At 43.5% G+C, this 24679-nt stretch overlaps 1 protein-coding gene across 25 annotated transcripts in view; it reads left to right on the plus strand.

The window, feature by feature from the left end:
• The window catches only part of PAK3 (p21 (RAC1) activated kinase 3), a 284926-nt gene that overhangs the window by 145036 nt on the left and 115211 nt on the right, over window positions 1-24679 (plus strand). For 2 of the 25 annotated variants that reach the window (XM_016942629.4, XM_009439508.5), the window contains exon 2: window positions 14702-14849. The exons of 8 other annotated variants lie outside the window; for them this stretch is intronic. The gene's annotated coding sequence lies outside the window, so the exon portion shown is untranslated. Of the gene's footprint in view, window positions 1-7673; window positions 7945-8071; window positions 8267-8916; window positions 8984-9101; window positions 9212-14698; window positions 14850-24679 lie in introns of those variants that run through there. 15 more of the 25 variants (XM_009439511.5, XM_009439517.5, XM_063803777.1 and 12 more) reach the window with 14 other exon arrangements.

A 24679-nucleotide genomic window follows, 5' to 3' on the forward strand; every position in this document is an offset into this window, starting at 1 on the left:
GATATAGAACAATCCCACATCAATGTGGTGAGAGTTTATTAGACATCTGTTATGTATATCATACCCATTTTAGTCACACTGTGAGCCTCTAGGTAGATTCTAGGAAATATGGCTAACTTCTGATCATTCAAGGGGTTTTCTAGGTAACCCTGGCTTGGTTACCATTTGTTATGGTAAAGCTTAATTAGCCAAAGACTATCAGAGAGAAGACTATAGTCCCACAAACTCAAATTTATTGTGTGGTTTAACAACTGAGTATCTCCAGTAATAAATACAAGTAGCAAAGCAGGTTTAAGGCATCACTGGTAAAAAAGGAGTAGTCACTCAAAGTAGGCGGTGTAGTTATGGCCTTTTACAACTGCCGTGTGACCTTGGGAGAAAGTGTTTTCTATTAACTTTGCAGCTGGCTTTATCTGTCCATTCTCCCAGCCTGATTAATGGCAGGGCTGCTTTTTCTTAGCTCAAACTGACTTTCACTCTTTCAGTTCTGGGGAAGTTTTGACTTTCTCAGGTTTTGGTCCTTTTCAGAAAGGGATGAGCCCGAGAAAAATATTGACATTCAGATTAACTATTAATAATGTTGCTCCTCTTCAGCCAAGTTGGTAAAATAGTTAATGGAAAAATGTATGTAAAAACCAGGCAAGTCTGAATAAAGTCAGTATTTGAGTTAGTAGTCATATACTAATGTCAGTTTCCAGGGATTTGTCAATGTACTGAGGCTGTGCAAAATAAAATCAATATAATATATCAAAATATTGGGGGAACTCGGTGAAGGATAATGGGAACTCTCTGTACTATTTTTGTAACTTTGTGTAAGTCTTAAACTACTTCAAAATAAGAAAGCTATAAAAGATGTTTAATGGGAGAACAGGTTTGTGTTGATTATCTAAATAAGACTTTTCTAAATTAGTCTGACTTTAGGCTTTTCCATGAATAACCCAAAATTGGTTGTACCAGTGTTCTCTTTTATGCTTCTAGATTTGAATATCGGGTACTGTAGTGATATCAGTGGATTAGTCAACATCCATATCCACCAGGTACAGATCCCTTTGGGATTAGAAATATAAGACCAGTTTGTTCATCAACAAGATGCCATTTGAGTAGAGTCTGGAAATATGTGTTCAATATCATTGGGTAGGGAAAGGAGGGAGAAAGTTGTGGTAGGGAGAGGGAAGATCAGGAGGAAAGGCACAGAGATATGAAAGTCAAGGCACATCAAGGAACAGAGGAAGTTTGATACTGCTGACCCTCGGGGTATAAGGAAGGAGTGGTGGGAAAAAACCCTGGAAAGATGAGTTACAGCTGGAGTGTGACAATCTGGATGTGATTCTCCTCTCTGTGAAATTAAAGAATTTAGGCTTCTTTTGTAGTACTTACTACATCTGTCTTGTGTCACAGTTTCCTGGGTGTATATTTTCTCTTCCCAACTAGATTCCAAGTTTCTTGAGGAGATGCCCCAAGTTTGACTCACCTATGTAGCGTCCGTAGCACCTAGATGTGTGTTTTGCACTTAGTAGGAACTGAATAAGTCTGTCCTAGGAATTTCTAATGTACCACAAAGACACCACTGATATTCCCTCTCAAGAACATCTGGAGCCCCACGAGAATATAGAGTGAGGTGTTTACCTCCAGGGAAATGAAAGTCGCAAGCAGAAAAGCCCACAACCAATCTCCCTCAATCTCTCTTCATGTAGGGCTTTGGGGACTGGGTTTGGCCATGCCCTACCATCTTTGACACATAGCCCTCTTTTCCCCGGACCATGCCCATGATGAAGCCCCTTGAAGAGAGGTAATATGCTTTGCCTTAGTCAATTTGGCATTCCACTCACACCTCCCTCTATTTAGCTTTACTGGAGGGTTGCAGAGGTTCCTCACCCCTTCACCACCTGTTCCCCATGTCTCTGGATTATAGTGGATACATGAGTTCAAGAGGGACCTGGAGAGGGTAGGTATGGAACTCTTCAAGATTGTTTCCAGGATTTGGCTGACATAAATTGTCTGAGAGGATCTCCACCATTTGCCTTTTGGTGATTTATTTTCTCTTCGCCTCCTGAGAGAAATGTTCTATTGCTCACCATTTCAGATGGTTGGGTGTGGGGATGGGGGCACTTCTGTTCCTGACAACCTCATTATGTGGTTATCAGGAGCAGACACTGCCCAGGTTGTCACGACAACCAGCAATGATTCAAAGCTTCCCTGAAAGGTCTGTATCTCCGGCAAATAATAAGCCTTTAGCTCTCAGCAGATGCTGAACTGAGCAGCCAATCACAGGTGAGCTGGAAAAACATGACATCATAGTCCAGCCGGTCCAAAAAAAATAAAAATAATAAGATTTGGTTTTCTCTTTACTTCCTTCATTCTTTATCCCCTAGATTTTGTTTTCTACTTTCTCCTTCTCTTTTTCCTTCTTAGTAAAATGGGGAGAGCAATGAAACCAACTTTCCAAATTCAATTCACTCTGCAGGTTGGACTTAGGTTCCAGTAGTGCAGTGATTGAGATCATGTAAGGAAGGAATATATAATGTGATCCACTTGGGAGAAAAATCAAACAGAGCATCAGCTCAATTAAACAATATGGTTTGATATGTAGGACCATGGTGGAAGCAGGGCTAATTAAAACCAAGTCAGAGGAGAGGAACTTTCTAATTCTCATATTAATTCACCCAGAGCCACCTGGATTTAATTGTCTTCTGCTTTTCCTTCACTAACTCCCTGGTGGAAGGGAACAGGGCAAAAGCTGGGGGCTTCAGAAAGCTCGTAGGTTCTACAGGGCAGGTCTCTAACGGGGGATAATTGTAGTGAAAGAAGGTCAGGAGAAATCCTTCATTCCCAAGCTGCCACCATTTAGGGAGCATATGTAAATGCGACTCATCAAGTCTATTAAGGAGATGTATAGCTCAGAAATCTGTTAAATCTGCTTTTGTTCCATTAGCTGTTTGTATCCATACAACAATCCAAGGAGAGAGGCAAGGCGAGTTCGACAAAGGAGAAAACTAGTGCCCAGCGAAATTTTAGTCTTGTTCAGGATTTCCTCTCCAGAGGCTGGAATAGAACCTGGGTTTCCTGATTTCCAGGAAAGAACTCAAAGACCCAAGAGAATGGTAACTTCCCAGCCATGGGCTTTCCTCTTTCCCTCACCTCTGATTTTTCAGAGACCTAGGACAAGACCTCTTGGCATCTCTGATGCTCCTTGCTCTTTGCCCAGCAGGTAACCCACAATGCTGCCTGCCACAGAAGAGCTTGAGACCCCTATGATGGGCATGGGGAGGCAGGAAGGAAGGGGCTCCATTGTACCAGACTGCAGTAATGGCAACAGGTTATAGTGAGCGGCCCTGAGTGAAGGAGGAGTAGGCACTGTGCTCCTAGCCAATGCTGTGCACCAGCTGCCAAACCCCAGGTTCTTTTGTATTCAAAGAGTGGGGACACTTTTTTTTTAGTGCAGCTGCTGTAGCAAAAGATGTGAAGACTGAGATCCAAACAGACCCAGAGTCCACTACTGGGAACAACTTCTGGCTGTGGGACTTGAGGCAGGGGTGGGAAGGGAGCAAGGAAATCTGGGTTGCTTTTGCCCAGTGGGTTATTCATTACTGCCTTGCATTCAGTGCCTGCCCAGGTATGGCTCAGCTCAGTCTGGCACACCATAGCCTTGATTGCTACACCTGAATCATTGACCTGGCATTCAGACCTCTTTCAGGATAGCAGGGGTAGTTTGCTTGCTTTTGTCTTAACCAAAATAAGACTGTATTTCCTATTTCCCCTTTTAATGATGTTTCTTACAAGTAAAATATAGCATATGCTTATTGTAAAAACATACAAACAAGACAGTAGTATATAAAGAAAAGAGTTAATGTCCCCCATCATATACACATACCCACATGTCTTTCCTACCCTCTTTTATTCCCAGAGTGTCCCCTTTAGCAGTTAAAACACACACATACACCCAATTTTTTAAACAAAAATAAAATCATAATACACATGCTGTTCTGCATTTTTTCACTCAAGAATGGGTCAAGGAGTATTACTATTTCAGTACAGAGGGGTCTATATACTTGGTTTTTTAAGCTGATGCATAATAGTCCAAAATATGTATCTACCATAATTTATTTAATGATTCACTTACTTGGGCAGGAGAAAACTTTGGGAGGTGATAGATATGTCCATGCCTTGGATGGTGGTGATAGTTTCACAGGTGTATACTTATTCTCAAACTCATAGAGTTGTATACATTAAATATGTACAACTTTTTACATGGCAATCATATTTGACAAAGTGGCTAAAAAAACAACAGTTCCCTTACTGAGGGACATTTAGGCTACCTTTCATGTAATATTTTTCATTCTTATATAATATTCAGCATAACATATTTCAACATTTCTTGACATGTTTTTATGAATATATTCATAATCAGATTCCTTGAGTTGGAATTGCTGGGTCAAGTGGCGCATGCATTTTAACATTTCCTAAGTATTACCCACTTGTGCTCCCAAAAGGTTGTGCCATTTACGCTCCCGTCAATTGTATATGAGAATGAGCAATGTTCCTTTTATCCAGGATTTGACTGAAACAGTTTGAAGATATTCATTTCAGTTTACTTCTGTTATTAAAAGCCCCATCCCAGCGCTTCTCACTTCTCATGTGAATCAAGGGGCTAGTTGGGTAGGTAAAGACCCAGAGAAGATATACAACTCAAGTGGCCATATAGGGTGGCAGAACAAACATAGAACTGAGAATTGGAGACCTGGTTTCCAGGACCATCTCTGTGAAGCATTGGACAGGTAACTTCAAACCCCTGAGTCTCCATTCTCTCATCTATGAAATGCAGATCATAATAATTGCCATAGTAAACTGTTGTGGTTGTTGTGAGGATCAGATGGGGAGATACAAAAGTGGTTTGTAACCTGAGAAGTAGGATACACATGCCAAGTGGTTATGATGGTAGTGTTGTAATACCCTTAAATCAAAGAGCTCCCAAGCAAGAGAACAGTGAGTTGGGTGGTAAAAATGGTGAGTTGAGGGGAAAAATTACACAGATGAAATCTTTAAGATATTTCAGATTGGAATCCCTTCCTGAGATCTCCCATGCAGTTGCCCTATATTCTTGGAGAACAAACCATGTTGACAGTAAAGACTGCTTTCTCGTATCAAGAATAACATAGGTTATCACCCTTTCATAGGAAGACCCTAGGCTTGGGTCTTAAGTCCAGTCCTCTTTCTATGACACCACTATGCTTTGTCAGTCACCTAATAGGATTTTGTCCACATGCTACTTTCTACAATCACTAGGGAGAAAAGAAATACACCCATGAAATGTTTAAATAACCATGTGTGGTGACTGCATAAATAGCTCTGAGTTATAGCTGAGGTATATGGGAGGATTAGAGTGAAATCAAATACCTTCTAATTACAAGTTAAATCAATAGCCTAGAAGACCCAAGTTAAATCATTAGCCAGGAAAATCCAGTTATATTTTTCTATTTCTTAAAAAAGGTTCTTGTTTAACCCAAATAAATGCATTTTACAAATCAGAGATGTTAACATTGAATAAATTACATTCATTTTGATTTGTGATTTTTTTAGATTATTTTTACCATGGTGTAGAAAAAAATCAGTGGGATGTGGTTGCTTTTTTTTTTTAACTCCAAAGTTAGTTAAAAAGATATCTGTAAAATCACTGGAGTCAGAACCATCCTGATTCCAACTTATTAATGAAGGATTTGAGAAAGAGTGTTGTATATTTTTGCATTAAAGACAACCACGACACCAAAAAAGCTATTTTTAAAAATGCCTGATTTTTAAAAAAATGCCAATCTTACATAGTCTGTTTCTTTTAAAGCAAGTATGTATTTTAACAAAACCAGTAATACCACATTTAATTCTTAGCAGTAGTAAACTGTATCATATTAGAAAAAGCATGGACTTTGGACTCATTTCGATACAAATCCCAGCTCTACCACTTTCTACAATGTTAATGTAATACTCATATATGCATTAATATATATATTTTGAATTTAGGAAAATAAAATGCAAACTGACCCTTAAAAATGGTCTGGATTACATCGTTTACTTAGTCTTTGCCTCCCTCTTTCTTGTTTTGGCATAGAGTGGATCATTGTTGTTGTTTTTCTCAATTCCCTGTATCATCACAATTTAAAATGAATCAGTCCAAAAGAGGCATCCCATTCTTCAACTGCCTGAGATGTTTTGTCTGGCGAATCTGTAGCTCTTTTTTTTTTTTGGAGACGGAGTTTCGCTCTTGTTGCCCAGACTGGAGTGCAGTGGTGCAATCTCGGCTCACTGCAATCTCCACCTCCTGGGTTCAAGTGATTCTCCTGTCTCAGCCTCCCAAGTAGCTGGGATTACAGGCGCATGCCACCATGCCCAGTTAATTTTTGTATTTTTAGTAGAGACGGGGTTTCATCATATTGGTCAGACTGGTCTTGAACTCCTGACCTCAGGTGATCCGCCCGCTGGGCTTCCCAAAGTGCTGGGATTACAGGTGTGAGCCACCGCGTCTGGTCATCTGTAGCTCTTTTGTACGACTTTTACTAAAAGGACCTGGGCAGATATATTAGTTCACTCTTGTTCTTGAAACCTATTTTGTTGGCATTATGGAGAAATTATTGCTGGATGTTACACAGTGTGGAGAAAATTGAATAAAAGTTCACTGGGAAGGGTCATGATCTATTTTGGCCATTTAAGTATGTGAGGATATATTTATCTTTATGAAAATAAATTTGAAAGTAGAAAGAAAAAGTTACTCATAATACTACTAGTTTAACCCAACGGTTACAATTTTATGTCCTCTTCTGATCGTTTTCTGTAGGCATATTTTACATCATTATAATTTGAATGTCCTTATTGTTTTGTATTATTTGACTTTTTATGGCAGCTTACTGTCGCCTTGCTGGGATTCACCATAATTTACATAATCTAGCCAAATCATGGGGAGTATGGATTTTGGAGTAGCAAGAGATTATTTTTGGAGTTAGATTTTATAAAGCTTTGGACATCTGCAAAAATTTGAACCGTATCCTAAAGACAAAAGAAAGCTTTGAAGGTTTAAGGGAAAGGATGGACAGAGAGAATCGCATTTAAACTCCATTTGAAGTAGAGTTATTTTTATTTTTTGTATAATTCCTTGCTTTTTGGAATGTGGTGCTTCATATGCAGAAAAGTAGTTTCCCGATCTAGACTGCCATCTCTTTGAATTCCACTGCCACATCTGTCTCTCTTAGTTTTCTGTGTATTTTAGAGATTCCGTCAGTTTAACCTGCCTGGCTGACAGGTGGTGTCCCAAATCGAAACCGTTTTTTCCCCCGAATAAAGTGTGCCCGTGTAGCTGTACAGATTTCGTCCCCTGAAAATTCATCTGAAATCTCAATTCTCCTGAGGGGAGCAATTAAGGAAGATACATGAACTCTCCCCTCCTCTCCATCCTGTCAGGTGCCCCTCTTTTTTGATGGCCCCACCTCTGTCTAGACAACCCTGACAGTGTAGAAGTTTCCATCTCCTTTCCCTTTCCCTCTCCATGTTCCCTCCCCTTCAGTTTTTTCCCCCTCCCAGGCGCTTCCTGCCTGGAAACAAAAGATTGGTCCCCAGTAGCCCACTCAGGGCGATTTTAGTTTTATGCTCACCATCTGATTGGCCTAGGTAAGGTGCAGAGCTCGGGTGACGTAATAGCAGAGAAGGGCTAGGGAGCGGTTGCCGAGCAGGGGCTCTACCGCGGGCGGGCAGCTGTGCCAGCTAACCGTCTGGGATCTCGCACTGGGGGCTGCAGCTTTTCCCCGCCTCGAGCCAGTGTGCGGGGGCGGGAGAAGAGCCAGGGGGAGCGGGCTGGGCCCGGGGCTGCGGCTGCGGCCGCGGGGCTGCGGCTCCCCAGCCCCGCCAGCTGGAGCGCTCGGAGGTAGAGGAAAGGTCTTGACGGGGTGGCTGGATCCGTGGCAGGTAAATCCCGCGACTAACTGCACCCGGGCTACCGCGGGGGAGGGGGTGGCAGTTGGATGATGCTTTAAGGCTGCTGGGCAGATGTTCTGCCTTTCCGGACCCCCCTCCTGTCCTGTTTGTGCCCCAGCCTCGAGTCTCCTACGTGGCTCCCCGGAGCCCTGAGACCAAGCGAGCAGTTTGCATGATCCCAGTTCCCGGACAAGTGGGTGTGTCAGGGCCGTTCCCAGAGGGCCGGGGCTCCTTCGCTTGGTCAAACCCTAGACTCGTTTACTGGGGCCTGGGCCGCTTGAGGCAAAACCCGCCTTGAAAGCTACGTCAGCCTGTAAGTCTTCCCTTTCGCCCCCCCCCCGCCCCCCTACCCAGCCCCAGTAGCTGTGACAGCAGTTCCCTAGAGAAGGGGAGGGGGTGTGGCCACGGTCTGGCCAAGTCCGGGGTAGAACCCCCCCGCCCCTTACACACACACACACACACACACACACACACACACACACACACACGAGGAAAGAGAAAAAGTGACGATTTTCTTAAACGGGCGCCTTCCCCTCTTTCTTTTATTTTTCTTTATCCCCCTCCCCTTTTTTTGGTGGGGGGATGGTAATAACAGGGGGACCCTTTTCTTCTCCTGTGGGGATTGGAATGATGCAATAACGCCCCCAGAAAGCTCGGGGTCCCTGGATTGGCCCTCTCTTTGTCTGGGGAGCAGTGTCATTGGGTCCACTGCCTCTCCTTCTCTCCTGTTCCCCTTAGCTCGCTGGGGGACATTGCCCTCAGTTTGTGAACTGGCTCTGGCAAGATTACTGCCGCACTTTTGGGTGAACTGAACATTTTAGATTCTTACTCTGGCAAGTTTTCCTTCCCTAGGTGGTGGTTAAGGGGTGGGGTGGGGGATGGTGGGAAGAGGGGGATTCAGGCAAGGAGAGAGATAGAGGCCCCACTTGTTTTTTTTTTTTTTTTTTTGGTCCCACCTTTCAGAATCCAGTTCCAGATTCTAGACTTGAGGGTTCTGGGCTGTTGGTCTGTAGAAGCGAAGGAGAGAAGGGTGAGTGGCTTGGCTTTGGGAAGCATGATGGGGGCGGTTGCAGTGCTATTTTTAAAAAACGGCTTTCAGCAGGGAAGCCTTTAGCCATGTTAGTCTTGCTCCCCCCATGGTTTTGCAGACTCAAATCCAGGCCAAGTGTATGGCTGTCTGAGGTATTGGAACAGAAGGAGGTCCATTCCTGTTGGTGACAACACCGTGGCCCTGTTCTGGGATGAGCAAGGTGTAAAGGTCAGTGCGGTTTTCACTGGGCCATTTGCAAAATTATAATTGGGCAAGATCTGTGATTTGGTACTTGAGGCCTCCAATCAGGGGCAACTTTGGGCAAAGAGACTTGATATGGTAATGAATGACTAACAGGCAGAGGCTTGGAGAGAGAGCCATTTGTAAGCCTCTGTTTCTGGATACAAGTGTCATATCCCCCAGCCCATGCAAGAAGCAAAATGGGAAGAGACTAGGAGGTAGCCTGGGCAAGAGCTGACAGCTGAGAATCCTGGGGTCAGAGAGACCTTAGGATGTCAAGGAGCTGACCCTGCAAGTCTCCGGACAGGCAGCTGGGCCTTGTAGGAGAGACCTGACAGGAAAAGGAGGTTCACATGCAATAGGGTTATAAGCTAGGGGACACAGGACCCTAGGGACATTCTGACCAGCTAACCATTCCCACAGGTTGCAGATTTTCCTGGTCAGAGGTGGAAATGGTATATAGGGCAAACAAGTTTGCTGAGGTCTTGGGAGAGGGTGAGTGGTGGACATACCAGGTGAGGGAAACGAGAAATAAAAAGAACTGCAGGGATGGGAAGGTGCTGACATCCGAGAGTTTGCTATTATGTGTTCAGAGACTAAGCTACTAAATTAAGGTTAAAGAAGGTGGCCAAGGCAAAAAAAAAAAAAAAAAATCAGGTGTACAGATCAGATGTAGTAGGCAGGAAGGCAGGAGCAAACTAGAGAGAGAGAGAAGAAAAGTCATGGCCTTACCAACAACCCAAAAGCCCTGAATTCTCTGGTGAGATAGGCAACTCTGGAGGTTGAGGCAGCTGTAGCTCAGCCAAGAATTAGAAGGATGATTCTAGATATTTAAAATCAACAGCATCCCCACCCACGTAACCCACCTTCAGGAAACAGTAGCTTTAACCAAGAGAACAAGAAACTCAATGAGCAGCAGCCTCAACAACTGGCTCTTTCCTCCTGGGTAAGGAGAGGGCAGTGGGGAAGGACGGTGCCTCAAAGGGAAGTGGAGGCGCTATCAATCTGGCCTAGACAGGTAGGTTGACTGCTTTTACATGGGTGGGCTGGGGCCTGGTCTGGGACCCCTGCTCAAAAAAAAAAAAAGAAAAAAAGCCCTCCTTCTCAGGATCCCTGGGGACCCTGTGTGCGCAGGGAACTGTGTAAAACCTTTACTTCGGAAGGTAAGTGCAGCGGTCTAGGCATCTGGGGCGTACTTAAGCCTCCGCTACGCGTCCCCCACCCCCACCCCCACCTGCCAGGGGCTAGGCGTTTCCCTCTGCAGGGCCTGGAATGGACTCGTCTGCCAAGTCGGCACTACACAGCTTCTCCAGCAGGGGGCGGAAAAGGGCCTGCAGCGACGCGCAGGACCCGAGTCCTCCATTTCAGGTGTGATGCTTCAGCCTCGGATCAACTAACAGCCACACATTTAAAATCTCATTTAGGGTTACCGGAGAACCAAATGAACCTCCGGGTGTGGCAGTCTATTTCCATTTCCTCCCAGATATGCGTCGCTTCCTACCGCGCTCTGTGGCTTTGGAAGGCATTTGCATTTACCTACGCGGTGATTATTTGAGTCACTAATACATACAGCCTAACCGGGGGTTTAATTGGAAATGTTAATCAGTGCAATAGATCTGTGTCTGATTTCCACATTTGGTCAGTTATCTGCAGGTTGGAGCAATCTGTGCTAAACCCAGGGGATGCAATGAGGAGCAAAACGGTGCAGCTACAGCTGGGTCTAAGTCTGGGAAACATAATGGGGAGATGGACCTTGAAAACTGGAAAGAGAGTAACAATTTACTGGTGGGAAGAGGAAATCATTAGAAAGGTGTAGTCACAGAGAGGCCTGATTGCTGAGATGGAATAGGATGGCCTTGGAACCCACATGGTGGAGAGGGAGGCCAGAGTTTTTCTTTGAGGTTGGAGGGGGCTGAATTTGGAGAGTGAAGTTTTTTAGGGGCCAAAGGACCAGGAACGGGGGTGGAATGAACCCTGGGAGTCAGAAGTCAAGTGTTATGGAGGGCTAGGGCCTGGTCTGGGACCCCCAAACACACTGTCCCAGACAGTGACAGTCTGGGACCCCTGTTATGTTTGGGGGTCCCAGACAGTGTGTTTGCCCCTCTCTAGGCCTCAGTTTCCTTGTCTTTCAAACGATGAACTTGGCACTAGTTGTTCTATAAGGTGGTCCATTTATTCTTGGTAATGAAGACAGGTCCACTAAAGTATAGCCCTCTTCTTCCCCTGTCAGAAAAATTACCCCTTCTTTTTTTGTATGCCCTCCAGTTTTAGGGAAAACAATACAAAACAACCCCACAACCACATATATTTCATCTCTTTCAACAGTGTGGCTTTACTTTTACTTCATGTGAATGGGGAACAGGAGGGAAAAGAGAAGTCCAAGTTAATAATCTGCTAGGGACCCTATAACCAAGCCCCTGAAAGGTTCTGTGTGGCTGGGTCTCACAGACCTGAGTGGATGGGTGGGTGGCGTATATTCACTAGTGGCCCTTACTCCCTAACTCAATCTCAAAACAGAAAGTCTTGGGATGAAGGTGAAGAAAGGGCCTGGCTTAGGGCGTATATCCTTCTCCTTCGTGCCCTCCTCCCATATCTCACTGTGAGCCCCAGGCACTTTTTGGAATTCAGCACCCTAAAAGAAACACTATCCTTAACAATCAGCACAACAGTGCCCTCTAGTGACCTTAATGGGGACAATTTTTAAGAGCTCCCCATGCATCCCCAGTCCCAGCCTGGTCACCAGTGCCCTTGTGCAGCGGTTACTCCTTGTGGAGAAGGCTCCCAGTCCTTCCAACCAGCCTGACAGAGAAACTCAGCCAGCCACCGTTTCCTGCAAGTCCTTCTCCTTGCATATATGGATGGGGCTGGGGGTTCACAGAGGGAGTCAGCTCCCCACAACTTCCTCTCCAGGGTTGTTTCCTTTGGGCCTGAAAAAGGTTCCAAACCTCCTTTCCTAGACAGCTTCGGTGCTGAGCAAGATACTTGGCATGGGAAGGCTCTGTGGTAGACAGAGTAGTTGTCCATAGCTTCCACCTACCCCCACCGCCAAGGTGGCAGCCCTAGTCCCCAGACAGAGATTCTGTCAGGAAGTTGGAATGCAGCAAGGTGGCTGGGGGTGGAGTTGGGTTGGTGGTGGGTATTGGGTATGTACAAGATGTGTGCATTGATTTCTACCTCAGTCTCCAACAGGAGGCTGAGCCATAGGTGTACAACAAGGCGGTATAGGCATACAACATGATGTAGGCACACAATGCCCACAACACTATACAGACACACAACATGGCATAAAGATATGACACAATACGAATTAAACACATTGCACATACACAAAGGATGGAAGAGATGCAATTCACATGCAACACAGTACAGACACATAACACTCACACAGTAGCTTATTGACATGATCACGTATACAACATGATATTAACAGGACACTGTACACACACATGATGTGATGCAGACTCAATACATGCATGTCATGGTAGATATGACACAGCACACATACACAGACATACAACATGGTACAGGGAACTGTGCAGATATACATGACCCAGTATGCACATGTGCTCACACATAGGATATCTCCCCTTGCCCTACTCTCAACACAACACACCCCCAGGCAGGTGAGAGGAGTGTGGCTACCAGGTGGAATACTGTGTCCTGTCAGTTGATTCTGCACTGACTCAAGCAAGTGGTGAAATAAAGGCAGGCTGCCATGGAGTTAAAAAGTGGTGCTACAATTGAGGCTGGGGGGAGGGGGAGGTAAGCTTCAGGAAAGCTCTTGATCTTGCTCTAAAACATGGAGGTTCTTGGTAGTACAGGTTGGGGGTGTGTTCTCCTTCTCTTACATCCTCTAGTATTGTTTCCCACCCCAATGGGTGGATGCTGCCTCTGCTGTCTGCCCTCATCCCCAGAGATGGGCAGGGGGCTTCTTGAGGCCATTCTTCCTGTGTCCTCCTTGAGCCCCACCCCTCTCTGGAGCTTTGGCAGCTCGCACTCCTCTCCCCCTCACCCCACCCTCTTGCAGGGTGAGATCTTGCAGGGTGAGCTCACGTAGGGAGGGAGGGGGCGAGTACACCATTCAATGGTGCAGTGGGTGGGATTTGGAAAGGCTGCCTGGAGTGTGCATGTGGGAAGCACACATGGAATGCCAGGGATGCTGGGGGACAGACATGCTCTGGAGTCTTGCCCAAGAGCAAGAGGCAGACCCAGAGTATGGCTTGGAGTTTTAATTCCAGAAGGGGGAATTGGAGATCATGGGGCTTTTCTTGGCTCCCTAAGGCTTCAATTTTGCAATCTCCATGTTTAGATATCCATCTAGCCATCTCTTTGGATTAGGACCCTGTTCATTCTGGTCTGTAATAAATAGGTGCTAGCCTGAATCATGCCTCCTTGAGAATTAGCATGTAGTTTCTGCTTTTCTTTGAGGACAAACACCACTGTGGGAAGGGGAAAGGAAAGCAGAGTAGGAAGGATTGCAGAGCTTGGGGTTCTACAAAGAGAAGATCAGCCTCTCCCTTGAGAGGCTCAAATGATTGTGGGAAAAGGCAGAAAGGGAGGGGTCAAAGAGACTCAGTCTCCTTCATGGTTAGACATGGAAACCTCTGTGGGAAAAATAGGGTAAATTATCACCAAGCAACAACAGTAAACAGTATGTATTCATCCTAAGAAACCTGGGGAGGACTGTGGAAGACTTACCTGGTGGAGACAGGAGAAGGTAGAGGGAAGCTCCAATTAGGGTCAGAGGCTGGGGCCTTCAGCACCTGTGAGATGGTAGCAAATTAGGAGACCTCAGAATGCTGTTGCCTGGCAGACAGACTTTTTTTCCACTTCTCCAGTGAAAGAGGTTAGTGAAAAGGGGAATGGAAATGGAGGTGGAGACTTAGAGTTGAGGGATGAACTGAACTGAACTGAATGCAGTGCCACAACATCAGGAAGCTCACATATTCACAGAGCCAACCTGCATTGGCCATTGTCTCTCAGTTTCCTTTTGTCCACTGGACTCTACCACCTCCTGTGATTATACACATTGCTCCATAATTATGCAGACTATGTAAATATTTCACATCTGTCCTATTTGATTTAGTTCTTCCAACACTTATCCAAGGCAACTAAGGCAGGCCTTTTCACTTGATACTAAGCAGGCCCAGAATGATGAGGTGACTAACAGCAATTCTCAGCTTGTAACTCCCAACTCCTGACTCCCACTTCCGTGCCCTTTCTGGAATCCTATGTAACAATGCCTTTTTACACTTCTTAGCCCTCTGATTTTCTAGCTTTCTTAAGAGATATTCTGAAATTCACCAGAGAGATTGAGAAAGAGAGAGAGAGTGTGTGTGTGTGTGTGTGAGAGAGAGAGAGAGTATGTGTGTGTGTGTGAGAGAGAGAGAGAGAGAGATGTTTGGTGGGAGTTGGATGAGGGAGCAGTAGCAGGTGGGGAAAGAGGTTCCCTCTCCCCTACAATGCTTCTCTCAGCAGGTTTCCCCCAAGAAAGAGCAGCTGAGTCCTTGCATCTTGTGGCAGCTGGTGTGCCCAGCACTGAGTCTGTAGGAGCTGAAGCCAGCCCGGACCCTTCTCATGGGCAGTGCCCACCTGTGCTGAAGTCCTGCAGCGGTGGCGGTGTGAGGTGAGTAATGGAGTCCAGGGCAGGGAGTTAGGGATCTCCAAATCCAGGCAAATGCTGCTTTTCCACCAGATCTCCCAATATCAAAGACTCTGCCTAGACCTCGTGACCTAGGCCTCAGAGCATGACCCCTATGTTCTGGGGAATTTTGCCCAGTACAGCTGCCTTTAGTCTCTTGCCTCCCTCCCATCTCTAATATGGGAATGACAGCCTTGACCTACATTTTGGGGTGAGGAGGAGAAATAACATAACAATCGTTGCCAAGTCCGTTGCAGATGTCAAGCACCATCTAAGAGCTTCAGTATAACACAGACATGCTTCCCATCAAGCTGTCATTTTCTTTTCTCCTCCTTTCCTGGTGCCTGGGTGGCTTTTCAGCCACATGCTGCAAATTTGCCATTCGGTTCCTATGATTTCTACTGCCCCATAACCTTAATTTTACCTTCCTGTTTGAAGTGTACCCCCACCCCTTCCATCCCTGCTTCTGGGCCTGTCAGACTTAGCTTAAACCTTCCTGAACCTTCCCTCTGCTTTCCCACCCAACCAAGATGCACTTCCTCCACCAGGTCTCCAACAGCACTTGAGTCTGTAGCGTGCAGGGTAGCACTTGCTGCCCTACTGCCTTAAATAAGTCTTGCATGGTTTCTGGAGTATTCATCTTACCAGGAAAACTAGATTGTAAGCTCTTCAAGGGCAGGGACTAGATCTTACAGATCTCTAGTCTCCCTTAAAAGGGCTCAAAAGTTCCCCAGCAGCTTTGCAAGTTGGGCCTCTCTCTCTTCCTCTGCATTTCTTTCAGGTTTCATGGCCTGTCTCTCCGATCATCTATTTGTTTCTTTGTCTGCCTTTCAGGCAGGCATTATAACTTCTTCTGTCAGCTTCTCCATCTGGCCTCTGTTGCTATTCCCTGCAGTCCAGCTACCTGCTTGTAGCTTGCTGTCCCTCCGTCTGGTCTTCTGTCTGTCTATCAGTTGCTTAGGCATCTCTCCTATTACCCAAATCAAAAAACAACCAACCAAATTAAAAAAAAAAAAACAGAAAAACTAAACAAAAAACAAGCAAGGAATAAGCAATGTAGTTCCCTTTCACACTGAGCATACAATGCACCTACAGACAAGGTAAAACTGCAGCTCAGCAGCAGGTGTTTCTGTGATGCCTTCTTATGAAAGGGAAGCTCCAGAGTTTCAGCCATGGAATTGAAGGTATGAAATTACAGCCTTGTTGATACTGATGCATTCAACTTTCTAGCGATGTTCTGGTAGGGGATCCTCTTTAGGCCTTGACGGACAGAAGGTAACTAGGACTGACTAAAATGAGAATCCCCTGAATCGCTCTTTGGTGTTCTGTGACAGATGCAATAATAACTTGTATTTATTGTCTACTGTTGCCAGCTCTGTGCTAGGCTCTTTACTGGCATGATACCATTTTCTCCTATGATAATCTTGCAAGGTAGGTATTTTTTTTCTAATAGTTACTGCTGTTTCTGATTATACAAGTGATACTAGCTGAAGTTAGGTATTATCATCATTACTGTTTTACCAAGGAGGAGATAGAGGCTGAGAGAAGCTAAGTAACTTGCCTGTAACAGAAGACATGCTGTGGCTTTGGGAAGAAAGAGACTTCCTGGAGAGAGTTTCCCAGCATCCAAAGTTATTTTGGTATCTTTAGTTCATGCACATACACATACATACTCTCACAAGCACATTCTTATACTCTTGTACATTCACACAGTCACATCATCCCCTGGGCTCACTCACTTTTCATACTGGAGTCATTCAAAATGATGATCATTCTTACGCCCTCACCTTCACACACAATCATATTTACATACATGCTACATTTAGGTACATTCACACTGCCACAAATTCACATTCACGTATTCACATTTTCACTTGTTTGATGCACACAACACACTTACCATACACACCACCCTCATGTTCACAGACACTCACACCTTTATGCTATTAATATCATATTCTCACACACACACACAATCATACACTTTCACACTTACATTCACACAGAGGATACAATCACCTTTGCCTGCCCAAATTCCTATATAGTCATACATGCTCTATACACAAATAATACATTGACTTTCCCCCTGCACACACTCCAACTGTTTCTTATACTCACAGCCATTCATACACTCAATTTCATACACTCCAGTGTACTTGCATTGATGTCATCACTGTTTCTTCCTCACAGTCACAAACTTATCACAGGGACACAAACGTGCATATATGCTCATATATCCACGTTTATTTTCTCACATCATAAGCACCATCTCACCCACTTGCACTTTTACGCTTAGAATTACACGCTTTTGCATTCATATACACAGAGCTAAAACAACCTGCCTACTCCTGACACATTCACACATAATCACATTCATACATAGAAACACACATTTTGCCACACATTCACACTCACACACTCACTTTCTTCACACTGAGACATCATCACACTCTATACCAAACTTGCAGGCACATACACTGAAATACAACCATACACACATATTTTTATAAACTCAGCCATTTTCACTGAAAACCGTCATTCTACCCTCTCAAACTCAAGCACAATCACTTACACACACAGGTATATTCACATTGACTGACATATATAGGCTTATTCACATTCAGTACTCATACAAATTCACATAAACATACATACTGCACATGTACTTAACACTCACATATTCACTCACTTTCACATTCACGACTGTACACTCAGAATTATACACGCCCTTATTCCCACAGACAAGCACTCCTCCACATTCGTGTACATGCACATGTGTACCCCCTCACACACCATCCCCCACTCGTACATCACACATTTTCACACTGGCCCAATCACACTTACCACACACTCACATTCTTATACATTCCCACTCTTCTACTTTCATACTGACACACCCTCACTCACTTCGCTACACACGTTTGCACCAGTGCACATATAATGACATGCACAGTCACTGACTTGCATTCATGCTAGCACATACCACACTGACATACACAATTCACATTGCAATAGTTGACTGTGCTTCACACAGGCAATTACTGATACCACATATGACAACATAGACTCACACTCGCCATGCCACATTCTCACTTACATTGATACACTTACACTGACACACCTGTTCCGGAAGTCATACACTCTCCCGTAATCCACCATGTACTCTTACTCAGACTCTCACATGAACACGTTGACACTTAACTACCACTGAGATAATCACATTGACCCACATCTATTCACATTGATTCACACATACTGCTAGTGACCCACACTCTCACTCATACGTACTTTCCCAAACTCTTACACATCCCCCTCCCATCCCAATAGCCCTGCATTTATATACTTTCTCACTGACACACACACACGGATACATCTAATTGCAAGAAATAGTTTATATTCACAGTTGTCTCTTTTTTCTTTGTTTGCCACTAGTGCTCTCCTCACCCCTGCTGAAAGGTTATATTGGCAACCAGTTGCCAGAGGAAAAATGTTGGTCTCATCCAGGAGGTCAATGAGAAATAGATCCTTTCAGAGCAGAATGGAGTAGAATTTATGTCTAGGATTAAAAAAGAAAAGGCTCAAACCCACAGATCAAGTTTTCCTTATCCTTTCCACATACTTTTTCTTTTTTCAGAAATCATCTCCAATACAGCCTTAGCCAGTCCTGTCCAACACAGGTTGGAGTTTAGATAGTGTGTTTATTTTCTGGAAGTTTATGGCTTAACTTGCTACCTCATTTCTTTCCTATAGTGAAAGGAAGATGAAGGATGTGTTTCTTTATGTGCTGTTAATGGTTTCTTATGCAAAAGTGCATGTCTCTGGTTTTATATTTATGATCTGGAATTGCCTGCTGATTACACACATGGAAAGGGCAGGCCTACTTCCACCAGGCACCTCTAATCTAGCCAGGTATACTTAATACCCTGTTAACCCTGGAACATGGCACTCAAGGAAAGGAAAGAGAAGGTTAATGAACTAGCTGGATGATAAGGTAAATTTGTACTGTAAGTGTTCGTGTGCGATAGTAGACCCCACTGAAATTTCAACAGCTGTTACTAACAAGTTACAAGAGGAGATTTTTCAGTAGGCGTGGATAAAGACAAGCTGAAGGAAGTTTCTTGCACTTCAGAAAGACTGTAGATTTCCCTGCAAGTGGATAAAAAGAAGCACAAACCCAGGAGTGAACTAATGCATCAGGAGCCTGGTGCAAGAGTCATGTGCCAACAGAGATTTGAAAACACAAGAGCATCTTGGAATGGTGTCTCTAGTACATGGCTTCTCCTGCTGGAGTCACCCTGGAGCAAAAAATGAGTTCAGAATATACCCAAGCTGCCATTTGGTATGGGTTCTAGCATGCCTTAGGGAAGAGCTTATTCTCTGGAATATAACCCAACTCCCTGCCATTAGATTGAGAACTTCTTTGATAGCAAGAACTATATTATCTTACTCATTTTGGTTTCTTGATGCCTAGTGCAATGCTAGGTCCAGAAAAGCTACTTGTGAGACTCAGTTAAGAAACTAAAGGGGATACCTGAGCAGGAACATCTTATCAATACAGACCCAGTGTCTCTCTTCTTCTCTTCCTCAATCCCAGATTTGCAGTGGCATTACCAGCTCAGATTGAGGATTGTCTGTAGGCCCCACATAGAGCTAGGCCCAGAGATTCAAATGGGTGAAAGACACACCTATTGCACTCTAAGGTACTTTCATTTGTGTGGGAAAGATCAAGTTGCCATGAAACAGTAGTATGAGGCAACAGTCTGGAAGCTTGGGCATGGAGGGATCTTTATCATGAAATCCAGTGGTCTGTAGGCTCCAAAGGTCTTGACGGTTCATAAGTAGTTGGGGACAGCAGTCAGAATTTAGAGAAGTCACTTTCCAAAGTAAACTTCCTTGTAGATAGCTTGCTTAGCACAGGGCTGTGCCATATTCCCAGAAGATTGTATAATAGAGTACTCTGTTACTGGGCCTAAAGTGGAGTAATAAGAGTGATCTGCAGACCTTAGTGAGATTATTGTACTTATTAAGATCTAACCACCACCTCCTCCAAGAGACAGCTTAAGACAGGGGTTCCCAAACTCTGGACTGCAGACCAGTGCTGGTCCACAGTCTGTTAGGAACTGGGCAGCACAGCAGGAGGTGAGTGGTGGATGACAAGCATTACTTCCTGAGCTCCACTTCCTGTCAGATCAGCAGCAACATTAGATTCTTATGGGAGCGTGAGCCCTATTGTGAACTGCACATGCAAGGGATCTAGGTTGTGTGCTCCTTATGAGAATCTAATGCCTGATGATCTGAGATGGAACAGTTTCATTCCAAAACCACCCCATTGCCCCATGTCCATGGAAAAATTGTCTTCCACAAAACTGGTACCTGATGCCGAAAAAGGTTGAGGACTGCTGGCTTAAGAGAAACAGCTGGGCAATTTTACATTTGGAAATTTTTGGCCATTACTTCAAGATTCACCAAAGGCAATTTATATAATTTGCAGGACTGGCTGAATATTAGGAAGAGAAAAATGCACCTGCCTGAGTGTGCTTGAATTCAGTGAGAAGCACTGAGAAAACCCATTCCCAAACCCATCATGCATTTATATGATATTTTATACTTTTAAAAATGTTTAATAACCCATTCTTCCATTTCAATAGAGGTGTTAGGAGCACCAACTCTGGTATCAGCCAGACCACCATTTGAATCCCAGTTTGGCCACTTCCTAGCTGTGTAACCTTGTTTGAGAAATTATCCCCATTGCTTCTTAGGCCTTTTGACTAAGATCAAGTGAAGAGAAATTACTTATCCCCCTTAAGCCTCAGTGTCCTTATGTGTAAAATGGGAGTGACACTAATGTCATCTACCTCATGGAGTTGTTAAGAGGATGAAATGAGATAATATATGAAAGTGTTTAGCAAAATGTCTGGCTTATAGTAAATGTTTGACACAGTATAGAGCTTATTATCTTTACCATAGCCCTTTGAGGTAGGCACCTTCAAAGGGACAGATCCTTGACATAACAGAGAAACAGTATGGTTCTTTGCAGCCAAAGATTGATTTTCACAGGACTTGTTGCCTGTTTTCCTTTAAGTCTTTATTTCTGCCTAGCCACAAGCTAGGTGTCAGTATTCATTCCCACTCAAGACGATGAGTGAAAAATAGGATTAGTCCATGGAGTTTCCTCAACTACGGTGTCTCTTTAGGACATGTTTATCTTGCAGAAATGTGTCCTGTTCATTTAGCTATCCCCTCTAGTCCTACTTCCACCCTTGAAATCAGTAAAGCCATCAGTGATGCCACCTTTATTTGCCAGTACCCAAACTTGTGGGGGTGGTGAGTAGAAGAGATTCCTAATGTAGGTGGAACCAGCAATTGGTTCTCTTACCATAGGCATTCTTCTGTCCTTGATTCTGATTGTTGAAATGTCTGTTTTGTGGGTGGAAGATCTGCTCATTTTCAGGCTTTCATCCCAAACACCACAGTGGAAGCACAGTTTACTTACGACAAAGCCCTAAGAACATTCATGTTCATGCAAAAGCTGTGAGTAACTGCAGAATTTAATATGAAACTTTCCGTGACTTAGGAAACAGAAATAAGCGCACGGGCATTGATGTCACATAGACATGGGATGGTATAATCTTACTATTACATTTACTAGTTCTGTGACCTTGGTCAAGTGACTTAATGAATGTGCTTCTTCATATGTGGAATGAAAATACTGTAATAACACCTCAGGGGTTATGCAAGTTATGTGAACTTGTACCTAAGTAACTTTTAGCAGAGTGCGTGGGCCATGATAAGATTTCAGCGAATGATAGCGATTTTGTTTATGGCTTGTGAAATCTGTGAAAATAAACTGTAAACATCTATTGGTAGAATGTCTTGAATTACTTCAAAGCAGTTCCCAAATGTGGATATGTGATCCTCACAATCTACTGGTGACGTGATCACCCTTTCTAGATGAAGAAATAGCTTCAGAGGGGTGAAGAGATGTACCTAATGTCACGCAGCTTGTGAGTGGCAGTACTAGGCTGAGAAAGCACCAGTTCAGATGATTGAATATTTGCACCTTCACTTGGTAAAGCCTTTGGGGGCTACAGTTAGCAAATAAGAACAATTTGAACTGAGCATAATCCTTCTTGTGACAAAAATATCTAAATGTGAGCTACAGTTTATCTACAAATCGAACCATAGGTGTTTCTCTTTGTATCTTGTGCAATGCCCAGAATGTTGCAAGAGTGAAACAAATGTGACATCATAAATGTTTGGAAAGCAGTACCTTTCCAAACATAGCTGAGTGACATAGGGCCACAGTAGTACCATTCACCACCAAGAGGAAAATCTTTCTTGAGGCATAAATACTGTGTGGTTCTGCTCATGTTGCTCCAGTAACACCAAATGTTCAGAGTCTGGGAATTCTTAAAACATACGGAGACACTTCAACAGACCTGTGGTGCCACTTGGCCATTTCTCTCCTGACATGAGAATTATAAGACATCAAGCTTAGTAAACGTTAGGGAGAGGATGGGAGGACAAAAAGATAGGAGCACTTTTGGCCTTTTTGTAACATTTTTCTCATAGCCAAACATTCACCTTGAAGCACTCTTCTCTTGGTTTCTATGACAACATATCAGTTCTCCCGCCTGTTTGACCATCTTTCTCAGGGATCATTAGTCACTCTTCCTCTTCCAACCTCTAAATGTTGGTGTTCCACAGAGATCTGGTCTAGTCCTCTTTCTCATTGTGTATTCTTCCTGAGCAATTGTGCATATTCCCATGCTGATGGCCTCCAAACAAATATCTTCATCCCACATGTCCAGCTCTCCATTGAACAGTTTCATAATGCCAAATGAATGTGTTAGAACCACTGCTACAATTGTATCTGTCTTAATATTGCTATCTCTGTTATGAGGAATAGATATAGCTAGAGATACAGTTTTTCCACCACATGTGAATTGATGTTTCCTTCAATTATTTTATTACTTGCCATGTAGATTATACTTTTCAAAGACAAGATGCTTAGATATGTGTCTTGCTTCCCACTAGATATTTCTAGTTAAGTTTTTACTGATATTTCTATTGTGTCACTGGTTTTATCCTCTTTGCCTGTTGTAGTCTTGATAGTATTATTATGTTTGTTGGTAAAGTCTGGATAAAAATTTAGATGAATTTTCTATAAAACTTATTATAAGTGCCGTTCTATTGGCCAAAAATATTATAATAATTTGTTCTTATTCTCTTTAGAGTGCAATTATTACAGGTGGTCTAATGGTTGCTAATACAAGGGACTTCCAACACATTCATATTTGTTATCAGCACACTAACTTCATTAGTTGTTTTTCATCCCCATTCTAAGCTATTTGGTTATTTTCATTTCACAAACATGGAAACTGAGGCACGGTTCTATTTGGAATCCCAAATGTAAACTAAAGCTTGCAAAAACCATTAGGCCTCCCATACTCCTCTGGGCCTCTTGGCATAGAAATATATCTCTACCCTGATTTCCATTTGGGGTCCTGAGAACAGTTAATCCTATCAAGGCTGGCATCTCTACCATCTTTGGCCAATGTCCACTGTAGAGACCTCTCTTGACATCTCTCTTCTCCTGTCTTCCTATTCCCATGCTGCATGTGCTTCCTGTCTCTTGACTGATTATCTTAGTGTTGTCACTTTTCAAAATGATTTCCATGTTCCTACCTGGAACATCTGACTCCATAGGAAAAACCTTTCCCAAATCTTCAACCTTAGACATCTGCTACATTGTCACCTGAGTAATAGTTCTGAAATTCAAAGTTAATCATGCTATCTCACTACTTGAAACCTCTTCATATACACAAGAGGATTCCAAACCTTGTAGAAACGCATATTAAACCCTTCTTAATTCGTCTCTATGGATCTTATTTTTTTCCATTCCTCTTTTTTGTCCCTAATCTCCTTAATACACGTTGCTGCTTGACCTGAAAAATGGTGTGGTTAATTGTTCTTCCTAATTCAACTCGACTGTACTTCCCCTGTGAAGCCTGCTTCGTCAGGCTCCAGGGAGTCTCTGTCTCTGTCCTTCTATAGCAACCTTTTCTCATCTTTGCACTGAGATGTCATGGCTGACATCCATTATATTTTAAGTCTCTTCAAGGGCGGGGTCAACTTTGTTCATCTCTCACCCTAGAACCTGGTGAACTCCTACTTCCCTTTAATACCCTGTTCAAGTGCTATATCCTCTGAACCCTCCAGGCATCATTAGCTACCCTTCTTCCACTGTCCTTTCAAAGCATCCAATGCCTACCTTAGCACATAATAGACACCATATAAATGATGAATAAATGAATAAATTTAAGAAGGTTTAATGATTTCTTCAGGATCACAGAAAAATCCAGAAGTAGAGCTAGAGTTAGTCATTCATTCCTTCTGTTAGAACCAATTCTTTTGGGTTTATAAAAAATCTACTAAATAAAAATCAACCCCCCAAATTAAGTCTGCCTAACAACATGCAACTTAGTTCTTAAATGTAACATCGAAGGTAAGTTTCTTTTTCCGAGTGTTATGTGCCTAATAAATTTCCCCAAAGAGATCTGTCCTGCTTATATATGGATACAGTTCTAAAAATGCTTTTAGGTCTTACACATATTATTTTCTTCCAGAGTTTTGAGATCTATTCTTTTACTTATACAGCACCAATATCATTCAGTCCAGCAGAAACAGGCCCAAGGCTAATAAATCTAATCTAGCATGCTTGAAGTATTCATTGGTTGAAATATACTGTTGAATAATAATACCTTACGCCAACCTAGTGCTTCCTACCTTTCAAATCCTATTGAATTCCTGCT

The sequence above is a fragment of the Pan troglodytes genome, chromosome X (assembly GCF_028858775.2).
Source record: "Pan troglodytes isolate AG18354 chromosome X, NHGRI_mPanTro3-v2.0_pri, whole genome shotgun sequence".
Lineage (NCBI taxonomy): Eukaryota > Metazoa > Chordata > Mammalia > Primates > Hominidae > Pan > Pan troglodytes.